Here is a 6,803-nt window from a genome sequence, read left to right as displayed (position 1 = left end):
CTTTATTTTGTTTTTGTTTTGGTACTGGGGATTGAACTCGGGTCCTTGCGCTTGCAAGGCAGGCCACCGAACCGCTGAGCTAGAGCTAAATCCCCAGCCCTGAGCTTGTCTTTAAAATTAATTTAGTTACTTATTCTAGCCCAGGGAAGGGGAGTATTTGGTCAGCAAAGTTAACAATGGTTCTTTTCATTTACAAAACTTGAGGGAGACTAGATGCCCTCGTGCTGGTTAATTCTGAACTAAACAGAGCAAAGGGCAGAAGTGACATTTCTTAGGCTTTTGCTATTAAAGTGTTTTCTATCATTTTTGAGGGAGACTAGATGCCTCCAGGGCCGGTTAATTCTGAGCTAAACAGAGTGAAGATCAGAAGTTATCTTACATTGTGCCATTTCCTAGGTTTTTGCTATTAAAGTCTTCCTTATCATGTCTGGATGTCCCCCCCAAAGCCTCATGAGCTCACAGGCGGGGATTTGGGAGGTGAGCGGATCATGGGGGCGTGATGCCCACCCGTGGGTTGGTCCTCTGATAGTTTATAGCAGTGGTGATGTTGGGAGGTGAGGACAGAGCATCAAGGGCGTGGACTGGAGGGATCTCTCTCTCTCTCTCTCTCTCTCTCTCTCTCTCTCTCTCTTTCCCCCACCACGTCATGAGCAGTTTCTCCTCCACCCTGCCGCCCTGCCTTGGAGCCCACTATGGACTGAAACCTCTACAAACTTTTCCTCCCTTAAATTATGGGTGTCGGGATTTGTACCTCAGCACCAGGGAAGTCTCTAAGACGGACGGTAATGCGATTGTGAAGACCCTAAGCTTTTTCCTATGAGAAAATGACCCCTTAAATATTAACAGATAAAGTCAACAGAATCCGGAGGAAGTGATCCTGGCAGGACACAGAACCCTTGCTACCTCAGCAGAGCGTGTGGAAGGCAAGCAGGCCCTGCGTATGTGGCTGAGGACTGCAACACAAAGGTGAGTCACAAAGTTGAGCAAACTTCGCTAAGATGTTAACACTTTTCCCAGCCTTTCAGACTTGCCACTTCCACGTGCTGTAGTCCAAGGTAAATAAGATTCTCTTTTGCAAACGTCCTACAACACTGTATGTCTATCCAGGTCCTGTCCGTCTCTGTTGCTTATTCTAAAACAAGCTGCCTTTTTTACTGTAGGACATAGCTAGAGGCACAGCGATGCTCAACACCGGGAGAGGTCCGACAGGAGATTTTATTACGGAAGGCAGGTTGGAGAGAGGAGAGGGGAGAGAGGGAAGAAGAGAGAGAAAAGAGACAGGAGAGAGAGGCAGGAGAGAGAAGGAGAGAGAGGAACAAAGAAAGAAAGGTCCTTTTATCATTTTGGTGCTGGGCTATTGCTTATTTATGAGGAGTGGGCTACCTTTAACCTATCACAGGCCAGGTTGCCCTTGATGGGTTTGGTCCTGGAGAAACAGGTTTAACCTCTCCGGACTGCTGTGGCCTTGGGGGGAAGGGAAACTAAAGATAAGAGCATGAGGTCTTTAAGAGCCGAGAAGCACCAGGAAAATGCAGCCTGTGATGGCAGCGGCAGGTCCCTAACACATAACTTTCCTCCTCCCCCTGATAAACAGGAACACGTCTCAGTCTCTGCCTTCGAAGGATCTCTCTGCCCTGTTGCTCCTGGAAGAGCCTCGTTCATGTATATGCATTATAACTTTTTGTTTGTTTTGAGACAGGGTCTCTCTATGTAGCCCAGGCTGGCCTCAAACTCACAGCAATCCTCCTGCCTCAGCCTCCTGCATGTTGGGATTACAAGCCTGCACTGCCATGCCCAGCTAAATCTTGCACATTGAAAGTATCTGAAGTTCAATTTTGTTATATTTTGACATTTTAAAAGTATTTTGTTTAAAAGTATTTATTTCTATAAGCCCAGCAGAACAGAATTTCTCAAAGACAATTCACAATCCATGTTGTTAATGCCACAGAAAATGTTCCATTTTTACACGAGAGGTAAGGGCCTCTCTGCATTACAGACATAAATACAACTGAGCAGAGAGCTTATAGCTTACAGCTTAAAATCTCAGCCACAGGTCAAGAGTCCACCCAGGATTACCAGACTCGATGCCCCGCATCACAGAGCTGTTCTCTTCGCAGTGGATGGTTACTACTTGAGTTTGAAATAAACCATGGATAAACAAGCAGAAAAAACTCATAAAGCAGACTCTACCATCCTCCACCGACAGGGACAAGATATCGACACCCATCGATCCATTTACAGATGTTACCAAGCTATCGGGCCCTAAAATCCAATTTCTAACGGGGACTATGAAAGAAACCGGCGCCTGCCAAGGATCACTCCGCACAGTGACAGAGCTCATAAGAGAGATTTGATTAAGGAGCTGGGGCAGCACGGTGGCCCCCTCAGCAGAAAGAGAACAAAAGAAAGAGCGAGGGAGCGGAAAGGGGCTTGGTTCCACGGTGGGTGACTGGTGGAGGCGGTCAGGGATTGTGTAAGCTGCACGGGCAGCCACTCAGGGGCGACTCTTGGACATTTATTATGACCCGTGACGCGTGAGTAAGGAATGGAAACTTTAAGGTGATTAAGGAAGTTATCAGAATGGCGGCAGCCACTTCCAGGCACTTATCTTACAGAATATATTGTCAGTGATAAAGAAACCAAAAACATCCCGGTGCAGGGGAGCATAGCAAAACATTTTTCTTTCCCCTAATGAGACCCCTCATGGCCACTTATAATTCATCCATGTTCTAACCCAGCTACTCAGGAGGCTGAAGCAGGAGAATCACAAGTTCAAGGTGAGCCTGGTCAATTTAACAAGATCTTGCCTCAAAATAATAATTACAAGCCTGGTGTGGTGGTGCACCCCTGTAATCCAGCACTTGGGAGGCTGAGGCAGGAGGATCGCTGTGAGTTCCAGACCAGCCTGGGCTACATAGTGAGTTCCATCTCAGTCTCAACTATACAGTGAGACCCTGTCTCAAAAAATAAACAAACAAAACAAAAAAATAATAATTACAAAAATTAAAAGACTCAAAGATGAGGGCCAGGGATTTAGCTCAGCGGTGCCGCTGCCTACCTTGCAAGTGCAAGGTTCCTAGTTTGATCCCCAGTACCCCCCCAAAAAAGCTCAGTGGTAGAACACTTCCCGAGCATGTGCCAAGCCTTGGTCCAACTCAGTACCAAAAGCACCAAAATGACAATGATAAAAAATAAGTACAGAGCAAAATTAAATTTGGAAAAGTAGTTGATGTTCAGTAGTCAGCAGAGAAGCACCCAGACGTAAACTGCCCAGGAGTTTGATAAAGTTTTACCTGGCTGGCAGGTGAACCCAGTGGGCATCTAGGTGGGGACACCCACACTGCACACTGTTAAAAAAGTGTTTCTATACGTAGGGGAAGAACAAAAAGGGAAAAGAAAAAAATGTGAGAGAATGAAAAGATGAAAATAAAGTGTTTGTAGATGGGGAGGGGAGGAGGGGGTGAAGGGAGGGCAGAGGTAAGGGGAAAAAATGAGAATCAAGACTTGCCATGTAAAGGTACATGATCCCAACAATGAATGTAACTGTACTGTATCCCTAAATGTACCAATAAACTCAATTAAAAAAAAAAAAAGTGTTTCTGACAAGGGAAAAAATGAGAACCAAGACCTGTCAAGTAAAGGTACAAGATCCCAATGATGAATGTAACTACTGTATACTTAAAATGTACCCATAAACTCAATGAGAAAAAAAAAAAGTGTTTCTGGCAGGTGCGGTGGTGCCTATAATCCTAGCACTCAGGAAGCTGAGGCAGGATGAGAGGCCAACCTGGGCTACATAGTAAGTTCAGGGCCAGCCTGACTGCAAAGCGAAACCCTGTCTCAAAGAAACAAAAAGAACAACAAAAAAATTATTTCAGCTAGACACGGTGGCGCATACCTGTAATGCTCAGGAGGCTGAGGTAGGAGGCTTGTTCTGAGTTTGTGTTACATGGTAAGCTCAAGGCCAGTCTGAACTAGATCTTGAGATCCTATCTCAATTTTTAAAACAAACAAAAAAATGACTTTAGCAAAAAAGTAAAATCATAACTCATACAAATAGAAAGGTGAGCATATGTTAAAGATCTTGTTTAACTCCTATGATAGGAAGGAACCAACCAAATGTTATAATAAGTTCAAAAGAAAAAAAATCAAAAGACCACAAATGTATGTGCAGTGAAAGAATGTTGAGATGAAGCCAGGCGTGGTGTTGCACACCTGTAATCCCAGCACTTGGGAGGCTGAGGCAGGAGGATCACTGTGAGTCGAGACCAGCCTGGGCTACACAGTGAGTTCCAGGAAACCCTGTCTCAAACACACACACACACACACACACACACACACACACACACACACACACACACAGAAAGAATGTTGAGATGAATTGCAAATGGAGACAAAATTGGGTTTTTTTCCACACAGGGAAAGGAAGTCAACTAAATCTCCACCAGACAAGACAGAATTCACACATCTATTAGTTGCCTACAACTTTGAAAGGAGTTGAAAAACTCCAAGACAATAACCAGGGCTGGAACCACTTAGCCCTATACTATAGATGATGCCTACTTTTTCATGGAAACACAGAACTTTTTCTACTGCCAATATTTATTCATTTTCTATTTTGTTCCTGACACTGCACTAAAAACTTCACAAGCTTAGCTCATTTAATCAGCACACTAACCCTGGAGAGGTAGGTACACTTATTAAACACACTTGGCAGATTAGGAAACTGAGGCTTTAGATGATTGAAGGAAAAATACATTGGGGAGACCGTTGCATCCTTCATTGTAAATTTTAATTGATTATATATCTCTTAGATTAAAAAATAGTAAAAAAAATTTTTTTTTCTGTGCCAGGGATTTAGTTCAGTGGTTCCGCTGCCTGCCTCGCAAGCACAAGGTCCCAAGTTTGATCCCTGGTACCAAAAAAAACCAAAACATTTTTCTTTCCCCTAATGAGACCCCTCACGGCCACTTATAATTCATCCGTGTTCCAGATGATCGCTATTCTACTTCCTGCTGCTATGGATGTGCTCTTTTGAGACACTGCCTCTGAGTGGAATGAGACAGTACGTAGTCTCTCGTTTATTATAACACGATGACTTACGAAGGTTTATGTGTGATGTAGCAGATATCAGGAAGTCACCCTTGTTATTGCTGGATAGCATTCCATTATGTGTACCTGTCACACTTGGTCTAGGCGTGCGCCATTTGACGGATACTCTTTCCAGATGCGGGTTATCGTAATCCTTATAGAGCAGCACCACTTGGCAGGACAGCAGCCAGCTTGAGCCATAACTTCTGGGACTGTGCTACAGTAACCCCAGGCTCGGGAAAACCTCAATTAGACAAAACCCCTAGCGTGGTGTGTGGAGCTTTGTAACCAGATCTTGGACCAAGGAACGTGCCTGACTCCGACGTTAGCTTAACATAAACCAGGTGCAGTCCGGTTTAGATGAAGTCACCTCTGCCCCTGGTCGTTGCACAGCCTTTCCTCACTTCCCAAATTGCAAAGACCCACCTGGCACTTGGATCCCGCAGGTGTAGTCTTGCTGCTCCCCAGGCCCCTGCCTGTCAGTCCCCTGGCAGTGGCACCCGTGCGATCTGTGACCTGCTTACCTACCTTTCTGTAGCCTCACAGCACCTGCGGCTGGACCCCACACATCAGAGCGCGACTCATGCCACTATGAACACACATGTGCACATCTCTGTGAACAGGTTTTCCTCTCGTCGAGCAGATGCCTAGGAGTGACATTTCCGGATTGTCTGGTAGTTTTATGTCTAATTCTTTGAAGAATTTCCAAGGTGCATTACAAAGTGTCTCCACCATTTTACATTCCCATTAGCAATGTATGATGGCTCTAGTCCTTCCTACCCTCACATACATTGGTTATTGTTGATCTTATTGATTATAGCCATTCTGTGCGAATGAAATGGAATCTTACTGTGGTTTTAATTTGTATTTCCCTCATAACTGATGATGTTGAGTATCTTTTCATCTTAATCAGAGGACCTATCCAAAGGATGTGATTCTCTTAAAATCACTTTTCATGCTCTGGGCACTTGAGGGAATTTTAGCATCATGCACATGTGTGCCTGTGTGTGTGTTACTGGGAACTGAACTGAGGGCCTTCACCCTAAGCTACATCCTAGGCCCTTTCCTCTCTCTCTCTCTCTCTCTCTCTCTTTCTCTCTCTCTCTTTCTGAAGATCAAACTCAGGACCCTGATCTTGTGAGGCAGACAGCGGAACCACTGAGCTAAATCACTGGCTTAATTTCTTATTTTAAAATAAGGTCTTACTCCATTGCCCGGTGCAGCCTCAAGCTTGAAATTCTCCTGCCTCAGCTTCCTAGAGTGCTGGATTATGGGAATGTAGCACCCGCTTGGCTTACCCTCCTTTTATGGTCTATGTAGACCATAGGCACACATGTAGAACCTCACCCTACACATATTATAGCAAAAATGTGAAAAGATCCTCCTGTCCTATATATTATTTACCCTAGGATGCGCTCCTTTGTCTGATCCCCTCGGGCAGATACGCTGCTGGAATTCAGAGCTTCTCAGATTTGAGAACCATAATGGGCTGCAGTACCATATATTACACGATACTTCCATGGGGTGTGACGTATCCTCAACTGAAAGAAAACTCTTTTATTTCCACGCACACACAAATTACACTAAGTCAAATAAATAAAGATCATAAATAGCTTCATTTTAGTTCAGGTTTCATTGTGATTCCAAAAAAGTTCACATAACAAAAAGGAAAAGAAGAAGGACAAGGAGGAGGGGAAGGGAAGGAGGAGGAG

Source organism: Fukomys damarensis, unplaced genomic scaffold (assembly GCF_012274545.1).
Source record: "Fukomys damarensis isolate Sample0158 unplaced genomic scaffold, DMR_v1.0_HiC HiC_scaffold_12, whole genome shotgun sequence".
Lineage (NCBI taxonomy): Eukaryota > Metazoa > Chordata > Mammalia > Rodentia > Bathyergidae > Fukomys > Fukomys damarensis.
Note: the sequence above shows the minus strand (reverse complement) of the source record.